Source organism: Pinus tabuliformis, chromosome 9 (genome assembly GCF_031772625.1).
Source record: "Pinus tabuliformis cultivar Carrire ecotype Pingquan chromosome 9, CPIR1, whole genome shotgun sequence".
Classification (NCBI taxonomy): domain Eukaryota; kingdom Viridiplantae; phylum Streptophyta; class Pinopsida; order Pinales; family Pinaceae; genus Pinus; species Pinus tabuliformis.
In genome coordinates this window covers 515,221,961-515,239,463 of record NC_142307.1, presented here as the reverse complement: position 1 = coordinate 515,239,463, position 17,503 = coordinate 515,221,961, and positions in this window count along the sequence as shown.

The following is a 17,503-nucleotide window of genomic DNA, read 5'->3' as shown; positions in this document are numbered from 1 at the left end:
TCTGATATGACATTATCTTCATATTTGTAACATTGCACGTCATCATCATCTTTGTTACCTTTAGCTGTCTCCAAATTAAACATATAAAATATTTTGAATTGTGAAAATAAATAGAATCATTAAATAATAGAGAAAACAAGTGGAGAAATTATAAGTACCTGATGTTATATTTTTTTCTTGATTAAAGTTTTGTTTAACTTTCATTTGATCAATGTCTTGGTTCTCCTTGCTTCTCGCTATAATAAACATAAAAAAATGTTATAAATTGTGACGATGAACAAAATTCATTAAACAACTATACAAAAAAAGAATCATCTATAATCGTCCATAATAATATTTTGGTCTTGATTGTAGTTTTGTGGGACAGTCCCTCGTCATTATATTCATTCTCTTTATTTCCAACTACAATCAACATATGAGATGATATGAATCACCATAATAAAAATAATAATTTAGCATAATAATAAAATAAATAAAAATGATAGAGTTATGTTGATTAATACCCATTTCTATCTCCATCATGCCATGGTCATTGTCTTGATTAATTCCATTCATCTCATAATTCCCTGTAATAGTCATCCAAAAATGTTATGAATAAGGAAATTAAATAAATCGAAAAATTATCAAGAGCAAAATCCAATAAAATTATGTACCTGGTATGATAACTTCTTCCTCTCCTTCTTCTCCTCCTATTTCCATGTCTATACTTTTTTCAACATCATGAGCACTATGTTGATTATTTTTTTGCTTCCCACTTTCATCATTCTCTTTTTTAGAATCTCCATCATTAATTATTTTAGTAAACACTTTGACAATTAAGAAATATGAACAAAATATTATCCAAAGTATTATAAGAAAAAAGAATGAATTGTAGTACCTGAATTTTCAAAGAAGTTAATGGATCCTTGATTTGATAGTTGAAAAGATTTGTAAGTATTTAACATGATTGTCCTTTGTGTCTCTGTTTGCACAACACATGAAATTCTTCTTCCATATGTACAACAGGCCTTGATTAAATTTGTCCCCGCATAAAGAGAAATGACCACTTTTGCATCACTACATTGTTGGCGTTTTTCCAATAAATCCATCCAGAAATCATAATCTCTCTCATTTTCATCGAATGTGTGAGAGTATTTGATAGCCTCCAAAATTTTTAATTCTGAAGTATAGAAATGTATAGTAAGAACTACATCATAACTATAATTGTTTTGGGACTTATATTCATAAATGCCACTAGTCATTTTATAGTTGAACTTGGAGTTCTTTATGGAAATATCCAAAGACTGGCGTACATCATTACAAAACCAAATTTCTACTAAGAGAACTGTAGTAAAATCATTCAACTCATTTTTTTCGATAAGAAATCGAAAAAATTCAATATAATATCCCTTTTGGAATTGTTCTTTTTTCAAAGCTAGTGTATCCAAAACAACAAGGTCAATATGTAAAACTGGTTGCAACTGACATGGAAAAGAGTGCAAAAGTGTTAACAAAAGATCAGGGCCCCCAAAATGACAACCAAATTCAAAATTGTTGTCAACCTGTTGAACACTTGTCGATCCATTTATTATTCTGTCAAGGACTCCACATGCTTGTTGAGAAAGGGACTCTATCTTTGTATTACGTGTTCCTTTGACATAAGTAGACCCCTCCACCGTGTTGCAAAAATTGGTAAATATGATATCATTAATTTCATAATGCTCAAGAATGTTGAATGTGGTAAGAGTCATCTCATTCAAGTTCTGATCATGACTTTGACAATATGTTACCATTGCATCCAATATTGTTCTGTTGGTTTTCAATTTAGAACAATAATCTTTTAATTTTGTGGCATTTGATGGATGATTATGTGGAATAGAAAACCAAATGGTTCCATCCAATAGCTTATCTGCTACTGAAGCAATTTCTTCCATTGTTAATCCCTGAAGGGGCCGAAGAGTAGCTGCTGTCAAACTGTGTAGACTATTTCTCTTGTAGTTCTCAAAATCAGGTTGGCTTGGAGAACACTTTAATGTGCCTAGTTGGTAACAGTTAAAAACAGTGTCCCATTTATCCCAAATAGGTTCCTCGAGATATAAGAGAATTTTTTTATCAGAAAAATTTGTAATTGGACAGTCGAAGAATGAGCACAACATTTCATCATCAACCTGATAAAATAAGAAATATAAACTAATAAGAATTCAATGTAAAAATGAAACTAAATAAGGTTTTACAAACTAATGAGAATTCATTATAAATATGAATAAAAATGACTTATATTATCAACTTTAGTCATTTATCTACAATAAAAATAGATACAATAATAAAATGTTAAATGTAAAAATAATTAAAATTACATACCTTGTCTTCAGCCGTCTTAGAACATCCAATCCTTCTTTTCTTTAATTTGTCATTGGCAATTAAGAAATGCCTTGCTGAGCGCACACAATCAATAAATGGAGTTTTGTAGAACACCTTATTTGCAGAATTTAATTGACAACAAATGCGGATCACCTCAGTGGGTTCAACTGATGGATGCAAGAATCGAGCATTACGTTTTTTATATTTTTTTTTCGCTTCTGTAGATACATTATATTTAGGATTTGTTAAAATTTCTTTCGCTGCTTGAATGGTGTGTTGACCATCAACTATCCAAAAATTGATATTCTTGGAATTTAGATCTGTCTCATTTATAATTTTGACAGAGTTTACCAATGGATCAGACTCATTGATGTCAAATGGAATCAGAAGAGCATCAGGTAATGAGGTTTGAAATTTTTCTAAGAATGATTTCACTAATACTTGAACATTTAAATCATCTCGTGATCTTAATTTGAACACCTTAGGAGCTTCTATGCATCTTTCAATAGCCACTTTTCTACTAAAGGAGTTTGAAAATAGATAGCAATGCTTGAAGGCTTCATGAATCTCATCACATTGATTTGCAAGGTTTGTTGTCTCATATTCAACTTTCCTAGTTTTTTGAAATTCTGTAGTAGGCTTGAAATCACTTTCTGTTATGTTCTCCTCCAAATCAGATAAATATACTCTTCTCAAAGCAAGTAATTGAGAATCAAGTTTATCATCTAGTATTTTATCAAGAAATTTACCTTTTTGTTGTAAATGAAGAAGTACAGATGATGTTTTTTTACTTCTTACATAGCGATATCTCAGAACGGTGGCAATGCGTTTTAAAAGATCTGCGCAACTAGTTAGTCCAGATTTAGATAAGCTCTCATAGTTATCCAACTTGAACATTGAATTCTTTATCGTATTTGTTGAATCAGTACTTGAAGCTTGAATCAAATCTGGTCTAAAATTTGTATACTCTACTTGACATGAAATTAATTTTACCTCATTTTCTTTAATCATTTCCACTTGAAAGTCAATGTCATTTTCATTGCAAGCATAGCAATTAATTATTATTCCTAATATCTCTGGTTCTTTTCCATCTATTGATCCAAATAGATACATATCAGGAAACATATTCAGGGGAGCTTCTATTTGGATGTACCAGTCTTGCACAAACTCATATTTATTAGTTGTATTGTATTTTTTAATCATTTCAAAAGTAGAAGTAGAAGGTGTTATTGATGCTGCCATTTGAGTTGAATAACTTTTCTTTTTCTTAAGTGATAGTTGTAACATTTCATTTGCTTTAGGGCCGACCAATTCTGCAAATAACAACAACAAAAAATATTTGCATGAATCAAATTGAAAATATAATTTTAAATATTGTCACATAATGTTCTTTTAAATATTGAAAAATCACATAATCTAACCATTTCTAAGAGAGTGTACATAAAATATAAAACCACATACCATTTGAAGGAGGCATCGTTTGTATATCACTTATTTTTTGTTTCTTCTTCACTACTTTACTTCGAATTTCAGGCACACCAGATTCCACAGTTTCTAAAAAAAATAAATTATTGACTACATAAAATACCAAATATTATTAAACAACCTTATAATACATGATTTCCATTTACATGCACAATAATAAATGAGTACATATTTTAATGCAAGTTTACTATATGACACCAAAAGTTATCACCTGGGTAAAATTGCTATGAAAAGAAACCACCTAATCCAACCATTTCTAAAAAAGTACAAAAAATATAAAACCACCATACCAGTTGAAGGAGGCATTGTTTGTCTATCACTTGTTTTTCTTTTTCTCTTCACTACTTTACTTCGAATTTCACGCACACCAGTTTCCACAGTTTCTAGAAAAAAAAAGAATATGGAAGACATGAAATACCAAATATTATTAAACAACCTTATAATACACGATTTCCATTTACATGCACAATAATAAATAAGTACATATGTTATGCAAGTTTACTATATGATGCCAATAGTTATCACCTAGCTAAAATTGCTCGGGAAAAAAAATTACCCATGTTGGTATGGGTTGTCCTCATTAAAAAACCACTCCTAAGGCCATTTCCATGGTTTTTATTAATCAACAACCACTTATTATCATAATGTCTAACAATTGTAACAAAGTATAAACTAATTTAAAATTCTCATACCATTTAAAGAATTTGGTGTTGTGTTTCTTGAACTTCCTTTTTCCTTGGATGCTTCCTTTGAATTCTCACTAGCTTCATAGTCCATGGTTTCTGAAAATAAAGTAAAATATTATTATCACATTCTTCATTTATTGAAGAAAATACGAATTTATAAATACTATAACTACTCGCATCATTGTATGTGTAACAAAATGAACAAGAACAATAACAAGTGTAGAACTCACAATAATAGCTATTCCAATGTAGAACATGTGTTAGATTTCCTCTTAGTGCAAACTCAAGCTCCTAGAAACATTGTAGGATGAGAAATCTAGCAAGTGTTGTATTTATGTCTACCATAAATACAAGTATGTTTCTAACAACAACATTGTAGAGTATAAGAATTCTAGATTGTGTTAAATTTTCTTCCAACACAAACACAAGAACATTTTAATTTGAAAGAAATCTAACACATGTTATATTTCCTTCAAGCATAAACACAAGAACATAACAACATTGTAGGACTAAATAAGTCTAATGTGTGATAGATTAACAACATTGCAATGTAAAATAAAATGTAACATGTGTTAGATTTCCTTTTAGCGCAAAATCAAGCACATAGAAACATTGTAGAGTGAGAAATCTAGTAAGTAGTAGATTTATGTCTACCACAAATACAAGTACATTGCCAACAACAACATTGTAGAGTATAAGAAATCTAGCTTGTGTTAAATTTTCTTCCAAGACAAACACAAGCACATTTAAATTTGAAAAAAATCTAACACATGTTATATTTCCTTCTAGCACAAACACAAGAACTTAACAACATTGTAGGACTAAATAAGTCTAATGTGTGCTAGATTAACAACAGTGCAATGTAAAAAGAAAATCTAACACGTGTTAGATTTCCTTTTAGCACAAAATCAATCACATAGAAACATTGTAGAGTGAGAAATCTATCAAGTGCTAGATTTATGTCTACCACAGATATAACCACATTGCCAACAACAACATTGTAGAGTATAAGAAGTCTAGGTTGTGTTAAATTCTCTTCCAACACAAAGACAAGCAGATTTGAATTTGAAAGAAATCTAACACATGTTATATTTCCTTCGAGCACAAACACAAGAACATAACAACATTGTAGGACTAAATAAGTCTAATGTGTACTAGATTAACAACATTGCAATGTAAAATAAAATCTAACATGTGTTAGATTTCCTTTTAGCGCAAACATGAGCACATAGAAACATTGAAGAGTGAGAAATCTAGCAAGTGCTAGATTTATGTCTACCACAAATACAAGCATGTTGCCAACAACAACATTGTAGAGTATAAGAAATATAGCTTGTGTTAAATTTTCTTCCAACACAAACACAAGAACATAACAAAATTTTAGGACTAAATAAGTCTAATGTGTTCTAGATTAACAACATTGCAATGGTAAAGAAAATCTAACATGTGTTAGATTTCCTTTTAGCGCAAACTCAAGCACATAGAAACATTGTAGATTGAGATATCTAGTAAGTGTTAGATTTATGTCTACCACAAATACAAACACATTGCCAACACCAACACAAGCACATTTAAATTGAAAATAAATCTAACACATGCTATATTTCCTTCTAGCACAAACACAAGAACATAACAACATTGTAGGACTAAATAAGTCTAATGTGTGCTAGATTAACAACATTGCAATGTAAAAGAAAATCTAACATGTGTTAGATTTACTTTTAGTACAAATTCAAGCACATAGAAACATTATAGAGTGACAAATCTAGCAAGTGCTAAATTTATCTCTACCACAAATACAAGCACGTTGCCAACAAAAACATTGTAGAGTATAAGAAATGTGGCTTGTGTTAAATTTTATTCAACACAAACACAAGCAAATTTAAATTTGAAACAAATCTAACACATGTTATATTTCGAGCACAAACCCAAGAACATAACAACATTGTAGTACTTAATAAGTTTAATGTGTGCTAGATTAACAACATTGCAATGTAAAAGAAAATCTAACATGTGTTAGATTTCCTTTTAGTGCAAACTCAAGGACATAGAAACATAGTAGATTGAGAAATATAGCAAGTGCTAGATTTATGTCTACCACAAATACAAGCACGTTTCCAACAACAACATTGTAGAGTATAAGAAATCTGGCTTGTGTAAAATTTTCTTCCAACACAAACACAAGCACATTTAAATTTGAAAGAAATCTAACACATGTCATATTTCCTTCTAGCACAAACACAAGAACATAACAACATTTTAGGACTAAATAGGTCTAATTTGTGCTAGATTAACAACATTGCAATGTAAAAGAAAATCTAACATGTGTTACATTTCCTTTTGGCACAAACTCAAGCACATAGAAACATTGTAGATTGAGAAATCTAGCAAGTGCTAGATTTATGTCTACCACAAATACAAGCACGTTGCCAACAACAACATTGTAGAGTATAAGAAATCTAGCTTGTTTATTTTTCTTCCAACACAAACACAAGCACATTTAAATTTGAAATAAATCTAACACATGCTATATTTCCTTCTAGCCCAAACAGAAATACATAACAACATTGTAGGACTAAATAAGTCTAGCGTGTGCTAGATTAACAATATTGCAATGTAAAAGAAAATCTAACATGTGTTAGATTTCCTTTTAAAGAAAACTCAAGCACATAGAAACATTGTAGAGTGAGAAATTTAGCAAGTGCTAGATTTATGTCTACCACAAATACAAGCACGTTGCTAACAACAACATTGTAGAGTATAAGAAATCTAGCTTGTGTTAAATTTGTTTCCAACACAAACACAAGCACATTTAAATTTGAAAGAAATCTAACACGTGCTATATTTCCTTCTATCACAACCACAAGTACATAACAACATTGTCGGACTAAATAAGTCTAATGTGTGCTAGATTAACAACATTGCAATGTAAAAGAAAATCTAACATGTGTTAGATTTCATTTTAGCGCAAACTCAAGCACATAGAAACATTGTAGAATGAGAAATCTAGCAAGTGTTAGATTTATGCATACCACAAATACAAGCAAGTTGCCAACAACAACATTGTAGTGTATAAGAATTATAAACTGTTTTAAATTTTCTTCCAACACAAATAAGCACATTCTAATTTGAAAGAAATATAACACATGTTATATTACCCTCAAGCAAAAACACAAGAACATAACAACATTGTAGGACTAAATAAGTCTAATGTGTGCTAAATTAACAACATTGCAATGTAAAATAAAATCTAACATGTGTTAGATTTCTTTTTAGCGCAAACTTGAGCACATCGAAACATTGCAAATTGAGAAATCTAGCAAGTGCTACATTTATGTCTACCACAAGTACAAGCACGTTGCCAACAACAACATTGTAGAGTCTAAGAAATCTAGCTTGCGTTAAATTTTCTTCCAACAGAAACACAAACACATCTAAATTTGAAAGAAATCTAACACATGCTATATTTCCTTCTAGCACAAACACAAGAACGTAACAAAATTTTAGGACTAAATAAGTCTAATGTGTGCTAGATTAACAACATTTCAATGTAAAAGAAAACCTAACATGTGTTAGATTTCCTTTTAGCGCAAACTCAAGCACATAGAAACATTGTAGAGTGAGAAATCTAGCAAGTTGTGATGGATTTCTCACACAAAACAATCTCATACTCATCTCCATATCCCTCCACTTACTCATCCCTATCAAGGAGATGCATATACATGTTTATAAACCACATCAAGAAAATTGTCTCTCTCACTCGTGTGAAATCCCGGGTCTTTGTAAGATTTCACAAACTCTACAAATAGAACAAACTCTAACATTATCATCAAGAAATTAAATCCCCCTCTATGCTCACTAAATCTAGAGTTAAGATGGATGTAAACGAAAAGCATGCACCTTAGAAATTTGATCCCTTTGTAGGCTCAAAATAGTTCAGAAGATTTTAATTTGAGGGCTTATCTGATTCTTCAGGGCAAATGAAGTCCATACTGAGGAGAACATAATGCAAGTGTTTTTAAGTTATGTCACTGCTCACAGGTCCCGGAATGAGTCCTCCACCGTGCGGGAAAGGGGTAACAGGGACGGTGACCAACAGTGACAAATTACTGTGTAACAGATGCCCCCTAAAGCATGAGGCCCGAGAGAGAGAGAGGGGTGAAATGCTTTACAAGAACATATGTAGCCGTCGCGGAGAATCTGCATCGAGAGATACAACTGATAGCTTAAGTACATGATGTATGTGGTATGGTCGCAGCCATCCATAAGAGAGTACATCTGCCCCCCAGCGTTCCATGGATTACCAAACGATCCTGCAGAAGCGCCATATGGTTGTTGATAATTCTGCAAAGGATTCGCCTGCAGTTGTTGGTAATTCTGGTATGGGGCAAACAAAGGTTGCCCTTGAGGTTGTTGGTAACCATACAGTGGCGGGACCCCTGATTGAGTTTGAGAACCAGTCTGAGTTTGATAAAATGTTTGGGATTGAGCTCTAGCCTGCATTTGAAGACTAGATGGGTTTTGGGATCCCGCTTGGGGCCAAGGACCGGATTGAACAGCACCAGTAGGCTGTCCTGTAGGTTGGGCTATCTGGCCAGAAGGATAACCTTGCTGATACTGAGGTTGGCTTACCTGCCCGGAAGGTTGTACCTGCTGATACTGAGGTTGGCCTACCTGCTGGGATTGGATTTGTTGTTGTACAACTGAAGGTTGTCCTAACATACCAGATGGCTGAGTGGGCTGGGCAGTTGGTTGGCCTAATTGTGTTTGAGGCTGACCGGCTTGCCCAGAAGGTTGAGTATACTGGACAGTGGGCTGACCAAGTGGTTGAGCAGCTTGTCCAGAAGGTTGATTGTACTGGACAGTGGGCTGACCAAGGGGTTGGGCAGCTTGTCCAGATATTTGAGCATACTGGACATTGGGTTGATTTGGGTTAACAAATGATTGACCAGTTTGTCCAGTAGGAGAACCTTGCTGGATACCAGGTTGAGCTTGTTGAACAGAAGGTTGACCTGGATTACCAGTAGGTTGAGTATGAGAGGTGAAAAATGGGCCACCAGAGGCAAAAGGGTTTCCTTGAAAGGATTGTCCTTGTAGGTTTTGCTGAGGTGGTTTTTCGGGTTGCGCATACAATGCTTGGCCACCATGATAAAAGGTGGAACCCCAATCAATTGACAACGGGACTGAAATTTCAATAGCCAGTAGACCCGTCCAGGTCCCGAGAGGTGGTAGATACTGATCGTATTGGCCTTCAGGTGGGACATTCGATGTGGGATCAAAGACTCCGAATAAAGAGGCCGAAGGTCGACTAAAAATGGGAGTCGAAGAAGCCACAGATACCGTTGGAGGGGTTGTGACTGAGGTAACAGTTGTACTGCGACTTTGTGGAGTCAAAGGCTCCGTGTTGGAAAAAGTGAGTTGTGACCAGATAGAACCCGGGAAAGGAGACGACATAACATTGCTTATTGCTCTATAGCGAGGAGGTAGTCCCCCAGTAGCAGGAGTTCTACTAACAGGTGTAGATTCCGTTGCGGTGGGAATTTCGCCACCTGGCACACCGGATTCGTCAGTCGTAGTAGGGGATGTGTCTTCCATGTCGGAAGGAAATGGTGGTGGTGGAACCCAAGGAGAAGTGTATTCCCAAAAAGGGATACCGTTTTCAGAAGGTTCCCAAACAGGGTTCCAATGAAACTGGTAAGTCTCGTCGCCTGGAGCATGAGAATTGAGCGGTTGTATACTTGGAACAATAGAAAGAGTTTCACTCACAACTGGTATCTCGGAAGACGAAATTGGTAATTCCGCCAGGATGGGACTTCACAAAACCCTAGGGAATCTAACGAGACAAAACCCTACTCAGACTAATGCAAAAAAAATCTAACCGGGTAATATGTTATCGTGGCAAAATAAATTTTAAGACACTGAACTTGACCTTTTCATGTTTTAAGAGTCGAGAAAAGGACAAAAAGATGACTCTAGTCTCCTTCGAATATTTAATGAGCACGGAATGACAAGACGCTCACTGGCACCTTTTCTTTTAAGGAGTCCGAAAAGGATCAAAAGTGACTACTCTGGAGAACTAGGCAAGAGGTTTACCAAACAATCCGTAAAACTGCTTATACACCTTGGCAATCAGATGAAAACCAAGGACTTCCCGTACGACAGTCAATCTTCCCGAATGCTGTGTTTAGTGCATTACGGCTTGTAAGGCGGCAGACTCGGCTTCCTATGGATAAAAGGTTTTAAGCCTATAGGGGTCTCCCAATATATACTCGACGGTACGTGGGAGCACAATCCGTACTGGCACTTATCGTTTCACCGTGGAGGAATCACCCAACCACTCGACAGTAAGCTACCAGGCTTTACGACGCCGGAACACGTCTCTAGCCTAGACCTCTAGAATTTATGCGTTAAGTTCCAATGCGTTGTTAGGTTCATTGAGCTCATTTTACAATTTATCTTCAATTATGTTTCAATTTTTAGGTCCTACCGTATGTGATCTCTCAAAAATTTCCTGCATGCAAACTATATGCCAAAATAAATCATTTCGTTCAATGAATGCTATCTACAGGAGAGTTGAGATCTTTACACAAACAAAATGATCACTAAGCAATCAACAAAGATCCTAATGCAACTAATAACAAGAAATGAAATTTTTTGCTTTTCTTTTTAAAAGTGACTAATTGCTAATAACAATGCAAAATGCTAACTAATGTAATGCAACAAGATCATTTGTTTTTCTTTCTTTGTAAAATGGCATAATGCATATAGACAAGTTTGAGAGATGATCACACAAGTAAACAAACAAATTCACTCAATGCAAGTAGAACCAAATCCGAAACACCAAGACAATCTGTCCAAAAGCTCACAAAGACTCGAATGAACTATGTGATCTAAGCCCAAAACAAAGTGAAGTGAAAGCCAAACGCTCAACAAGTGGTTTGCTCAAAGCACGCAACAAAAGGTTTTATCAACCACTAGACAAGTGCAGAAAACAACCAAAGAGTTGACTGGACAAACCAAAAAACCAAAATTCCCACGGAAGGCTCGAAGTGCCAAGCCACTAGATGCTCTAGGGCTGGGATACAAGATCGATAGAAATAGGCAAACAACCAAAGGATAAAGGTAAAAAACCAGTCAAACAGAGTTCCTACACACTTCCAGAAGCTGCAAAGGATGTAAAAAGACAAAAATCTGAGTTCCCCATTGCTGCACTTTTCTCTTTACCTTGTCAATGATTACGTTCCAAGTTTTAGCCTTCAAAGGGCCCAAGCTCATTGGCATTCCCAGATAGGAAAAGTGGGTCCATTCCAGCTTGCATGTGACACCAAATATGTTTGCAATGCTATGGATAACCTGATTTGAAGTGTTCCATTCATATATACAGCTTTTGAGCTGATTGACCAAGCCTCCAGAGTACCCCATAGATTGGTCAAGGAGTTTCTTGAATTGCCTTGCTATTATGCTGGAGGCTCCCCCAATTAATAAGGTATCATCAGCAAACTGTGAGTAATTAATGTTTTTTGCTACATTCCTGAAGTTGATACCAGTTATAAGGCCCACTCTCTGATTGTGGTCCAAAGCTTGACTGAAGGATTCTGCCATGGGGATGAAGAGGTAGGGAGAGAGGAGACAACCCTGTCTGAGACCTCGGGAAGATTGGAATGCTTCACCTGGCCTACCATTGATCAGGGGGGAGATCCATGGCCTAGAGATACAAGCTACAATAATATTAATGAAGGGAGATTCGAAGCCCATCTTTTTTATGACAACAATAAGGAAGGAATGCCTTACTCTATCGAAGGCATTCGCCAGATTGAGTTTTAGAACAAATCCTTTCTCTTTCCTGGATAAACTCGAGTGGATGGCTTCTTAGACAAGGAGAATGGAATCAGTGATATGTCTGTTGGGCAGGAAACCTCCTTGAATTTCAAAAATCAGGAGGGAAGGAGGGGTTTGAGTCTCGTAGCTAAGATTTTGGATAGAATTTTGTAGGAGGAATTGCAGAGGGAAATGGGTCGGAATCTGGAAAAGGAAGAGCACCGATTTTCCTTAGGTATGAGGGCAAGAAAGGTGGAATTGGTGAATCCTCCTATTTTCCCTTTTCTTTGTGCCCATCGAATCATCTTTGTCAGGTCCTTTTTTATCAGAGTCTAGAACTCCCTGAAAAAACAGATGGGGAATCCGTCAGGCCCAAGCGCCTTATCAAGGTGTAGACTCCAGATTGCTCTTTTAATTTCCTCTTCTTTAATTTCCTTGCTAAGGTTGTCGTTCATCTCCTTACTGACTCCTTTGGGCAGATGCTGGAGCAAGTCGGAATAGTCTTCTGCCCCTTTGATTTCAGTTAGGAGGTCCCTGTAGTGCTTGGAGGAAGCCTTCCTTATGGTTTCTTGAGTGCTGTGCCGATTTCCTTCGCTGTCCAGGATTGTGTTTACATCGTTCCTGAGCTTTTGAGCAGTCGCCTGTTTGTGGAAGTAGCCTGTATTTTTGTCTCCTCCTTGAAGCCATAATTGTCTAGATTTTAAACGCCACTTGGTTTCTTCCTCCCTATTAATGTGACTCAGTTGTGCGTATAATACACTTTCTTGCTCCTTATTTTTCTGCGATAATCCATGCTCTTCGATCCTTGACTGCACACCTTCTAATTCATTCTTGACTTTCTTTTTGATCTCCTCTGGCTCCTGATAATTATCTTTGGCCCAATCTTTTAAAATCTGCTTGGTTCTTTTTAATTTGGTTTCCCAAATAAAGCATGGCGAACCTTCCACATGCTGGCTCCAGGTCATCTAAACAATTTCTCTGGCTACAGGAATCTGATTCCAAAGAGGGTTGTATTTAAATGGAATAGGGCCAAGAGGACAGTGGGTTTCCAAAGTTAGAGTGATGGGTAGTGATCAGAGGCAGAGGTATTGAGAAATAGTGTAACAATTAAAGATATTTCCACCAGAGATTCAACTTTCCATTCAAGTGATATATGATAATTCTAGACTCTAAATTCGAAGAATAGTGTAACAATTAAAGATATTTCCTCATCTCTAGCAACCAGGTATTTTCTTCTTCCCTTTTCTTATTTTCGCCATTAAATATGGGGGCCTTAATTTTTCTTAGCTTTGCTTTTCTGCTCTTCTTCTAACTTCCCTAAGTGTTGAAAAAATATGGATATTATCAGATTTGATAGTAAAATAATCCCTTTTACTTGTTTTCCTAGCTGAGTGATAGTGTTGATAAGAAACAATTTTGGAGTGACTTGACCTTCCGATACCTCTCATCATAAACCATGCACTTTGCTCATAAGCTAATCTGGATTCAGTTTTCTATGTCAATTCACTCTAAATTTTGTTTAAACTCTTAAATATTTGGTTTCTAATATGTTGTTTATCTTTTATCAGCTTCTCATTGTCATTTTTATAGTTGAGAAATTCCAATTTGAGATTTTTGATTGTTTCTTCCAAATCCCTACCCTTAGGTTGGTCCACTACATGATCTTTAGTTTTTTTTAACATCATTCATGCTTATGTTTGTAACCCTAACTACTTCCTCTTCACTCTAAGGTCCTTGGGCATATTTTTGACTCCTATATGTTACTAGGAATTTTTCCCTGAAAATTTACTTATAGTGTTTCCTAAATATTTTGTTCAAATTGATCATTGACTTAAGAATTCTAGATTTTCCAGGTTGTCCTCTTCGTCAATTTCTTTGTATTGACTATCTACTTGTGTTATTCCAATCCCCAGGCTAAAATATATGACCTTTGAAATATTGTAACCTATTATGACATTTTAACATGTGAAGACTCTTGTATATTTTCTTCAAAATTTTCCAAAAATTTAACCTTCAATTCAAATTTTTGGGTAGGAAGTTATAATCATCCTGAAATTGTCATTCTAATTATTTGTTATATGCCCAATTCTTATTTGTGAGCTGTAACTTACGGTCTTTTTAAGTTTGCATAATTTTCGTCAAATTCTCCATACCGAGAAAATTCCAATTCTACCTACTTTCCTCAATGTTGTAACTATATTTCAAAATCTATAACTAATTTTCCTGTCAAAAGTACTTGTATTTTCTTGTACTTCCATATTTTTACCTATTCCTTGTGATTCTCACTCTTCTCTTTAGGATTTCCTCGGTTCCTTATTGGAAGTAAACAAGCTTTTTGGCCTCTTTCTCCAACTAGCCAACATGCTAACTTCTTTCTGACCCCACACACAATTTCATATATTTTCATATATTGTTTTATTTAAGATATATACATATATATGTTTTTGTTTATATATTAATTGATTATATAAATATTATCCAATTATTAATCTATATATAAATATGAAAATCATTTAAATAAAATATAAACTTAACACTTATGGACCAAAGTATATCCCCTCTATGTAAATATTCATAAATAATAAATAAATATGAAACCCAACCCTCAATAGCTCACAGTTCTAGTGACAACCCAAAAGGGTCATACATATAACATATTTATGTTTTTAAATAAATTACACGGAGCCCACCACTTCTCTTTTCATATTGCATGAACGCAAAACAACATATATATATAACCCATCTTACAATATTTTAAATAAATTAATAAATGCATTATTGTTGACCACACATAACCTTAAGGGTCCCTTCAGTTTATCGACCATTGGTAGTTTAAAATATCAAACAGTGGTTATGTTGGTTGATCTTAGATCTGATAGCTCATATCAACCCTATACAATTTCTAAAATCGTCCTTGGACATCGAATTGTTGGTCCATTAACAAGCTCCTCACAATCTAATATTCCAGGTTCCAAACTCCCTTAGCATGGTTCCAACTCGACATTGACAGAAGGGTCCTAACATCCAACGGTGGATACATGTTGAAAATGGATGGTCAAGACACAATGCGGACCCCCGCTCCCTCACTAATGTCATAGGGGTTCGTAATCAATGTTCCAACTCAGGGTTCTTCACATTATATCTGACGACGTTTATGCAATTTGACATTGGTCATCCAATGGCCAATATCAAATATGACCGCCCCCCCTCTCCTGTTAACAGCATAGTGGGAGGTCCATACTGTATTTAGACAATGAAAAACTGCCATACATTGAACAAAGTCGGCGTGAGAGGGAGAGGTACAAGAGGGAGATGGAGGACTACAAAAAGAGGCTTAGAGTCGAGGCTCATGATGAAGTCAATATTGGTTCGGATACTGTTGATGTTGTTGGGTAGGAAAATGAAGGACCTGACGTTAACACATTCTATCAGGATGGAAGTCATGATTATCATGTATCATTGGACACAGATGCAGATATGAATTCTTTCCATATGCATCAGCAACAAGAAGCTGATGTTCCAGTTGCAGAGCCTCAAATATATTCTTACACTTGAAATTCTAATTCCCTGGTGAATTTTTACGCTCACATTCTTAGGACATTTGTCGAAGACTTAGCAGGAAACCTGTATTTCCTTAATTTTCATCAAACTTTGTCCAATCAAGCCTAAAACCCATCAATTTTTAACCAACAATTCTAGGTCGGGGGCTGTTATACATCTGTATTGGCCTTAGCAATACCAAGAAATGAAATCACAACAAGGTTCCACTGAATTACAGGAGGAATAGACTAATTGGGATCTCTAGTTAGCTGATTCTGTGAGATTATATGCTACAGATGTGCAGTATCCAAACCAAAATGAACCTTCAGAGGCCAAGATTTTCTGTGGAGTATACCTGCTTCCAGGGTTTATCAATCATCCCTGCATTCCATCTGCATCGAGATTCTGCATTGGGAAATACAATAGCTTGTTTATGTTATTATTTCCACAAACCCCAAAAATCAGATTTATCCCCCTCAAGCCCCCTAAGAAGAAGAAACAAAAAACTTGAACTACCTGCTACCAACTCAAACTATTAGTTGCTTCTAGTCTCCTTTATTATTAAATGTGTTTGTATTTTAACCTTCAACACAAACCCGAGACAGTAGTATGCCTAGCAAGGGGGAAATAAAAAGTAAATTGATCGCTTGCTTTATGTTTATGTGTTGGAAAGAAGGGGCTAGTAGTAATATAGCCCACCACTGCTACACTTAGATTTCATTATATTTCCATATGCAGCAAAGCAAAAAATTCTATAAGCAATGGACCACCCTTACAACAGAATTGGTTCCTTGCCCAGATGAAAGGTTTATAAAAAAGGTTGTGACTGGACTTCGACTTCCTAGCTAGATAAATAGAAGAGCCTCTGGTATAGACCCCTACAGGGAGAGACATTTTAATCAAGAGAAGTATTCTGGCTGAGTGCTGCTGTCGCGCAAATCCACACTCTTTAAGCCCAGCTACCTCCTTGATGGCTATGAGAAGATTCATTTAAAATACCTCACCCAATCAATAAGAACAATGCCTTAAATTGGATCTATGGGCGAAAAAGAGGAGTTAACTATTTGTTGTCCTACTGGCAGACTTTTAGTCATCAATCCTTTTGACCTATTTTGGTGTTTCGTGGACACTGACAGAAGTTTCAATTTCAATCTCTAAACTTGGCATAAATTATAACTGTGTTCTTGGAAATTTCGGAAGGGTTTTGCATTTCGGGCCTGGGAGTCCTCAAACCTCAATGGGTGTCAATCCATTATGTGGTTTCTAGATTACGAGGCATAGGCCTGTGACACTTAAAAAAATATACTAATTCTCTATTGTGTCCTTGTTGCCTACTTGTTTTGTATGGGAAACAGCTATATGAGTGTGCTACACCATATCATTCAGAAAGCCAAACCCACAAAAATATTCAGGAGGCTTTCCTCGTTACCATGCTTCTTCCTTGACATAGGTTTAGGTTTTTGTTTCTGTAGACAGGAAGAAGGAACATGACCAGATTTATCTCTTTTGGATTTGATGCTACAATCTAAATCTTCCAGTTGATATCTAGAATTTTAATTTCTTTCCATTGGTAAGGACATATTTTTCACTTGGAAGAATAGATCTAACATCGCTTCAACATCTTATAGTTTAAA